Genomic DNA, 1,172 nt, shown 5'->3' with positions numbered 1-1,172 from the left:
TTTAAATGAAATTATCTTCAAAAAGTAAATGTCATGGACCAATCTAACGTTTCAAATAAAGAACCGATGAGATTTTGCAAATTTTATGCGTTTTTTTTAAAAAAAAAGTTATCAAGCTCTTAAAAAATCACCCGTTATACTGACATTGAAAAATAAAAATTGAGATTTTTATTTATTATTTAAAATTTTTTTTTTTCGAAAATACATAAATTTAATTACAGTTATTAATTCACGTTAATCACATCACTTAACACTAATACAGCAATATTCTGAACATTTGATCAATTTACACCTATTTCATACAACAAATAAGCCGCACTTATCAACACATCATACTTTGTTGTTGCAAATCCCTGAATGCATTATAACGTAAAATAACTAACATCCTGCTAATATGATTGCTATCATAATAGCTCGTTTTGCTGTTGTTATTACAAGCAAAGTTAAGTAAATAATTATAGTATATTTCCATAAATTTACATTTACAAAACTGATCTACATAAACAACAAGCAAAGCTCTCAATACCAATGATAAATAAATTTTAAGTGATATTATTGAATTACAATTTTGCTGCACTAGATAGACAAAATATTAGCATTATAAACAATCATATTGCATAAACATAAATGAAAGGAAATTCCTAAAACAACATTAAATACAACTGCAGACATACATTAAGTAGATAGATATTGGAATCAATCTTATTTGCAGCTGTTGCAATAATAGGAGTGTATGAAAATGTTTCTTATGTCCAAAAATGGAATTAAATTGTTGGTTTGCTTGCAAGTAAAGTTAATTGAAGTAATATATAGATATTTGCATATATACGTACACTGTAGGGATGCCAATATTAGCGGAAAATTCGAATGCCGGGATTTGGGGATATTTTTAAAGTAGTCCCGAGATTACGCTTGAGGCATAAATTTTATGAATTCAATAACTGACAGCATTAAAACATAACATCAAATAAAACTATTTTAAATTTACGATAAACCAATTTTAAAAACCACATATTTATAAATTTTTTAAGAGCATATAATAACCTGCACTAACAACTAAGTTAAGTAATTGCAAACTAGACATAAAGTGTTTTGTGTATATACGATTAGTGACAGAGTTATGGATCTAGCTCTTAAGGCATGACCGCCCGGTATTAATGCAAGCAAATTCC

At 27.2% G+C, this 1,172-nt stretch overlaps 1 protein-coding gene across 1 annotated transcript in view; it reads left to right on the top strand.

Annotated features, from left to right (window-relative positions):
• Window positions 1–1,172, top strand: part of LOC118743854 (protein scabrous) — a 152,139-nt gene that overhangs the window by 112,962 nt on the left and 38,005 nt on the right. The gene's annotated exons all lie outside the window — the stretch shown is intronic.

This window comes from Rhagoletis pomonella, unplaced genomic scaffold (genome assembly GCF_013731165.1).
Source record: "Rhagoletis pomonella isolate Grant_MI unplaced genomic scaffold, Rhpom_1.0 Rhpom_scaffold_00007, whole genome shotgun sequence".
Classification (NCBI taxonomy): domain Eukaryota; kingdom Metazoa; phylum Arthropoda; class Insecta; order Diptera; family Tephritidae; genus Rhagoletis; species Rhagoletis pomonella.
This window is presented reverse-complemented; position numbering and strand designations above follow the sequence as displayed.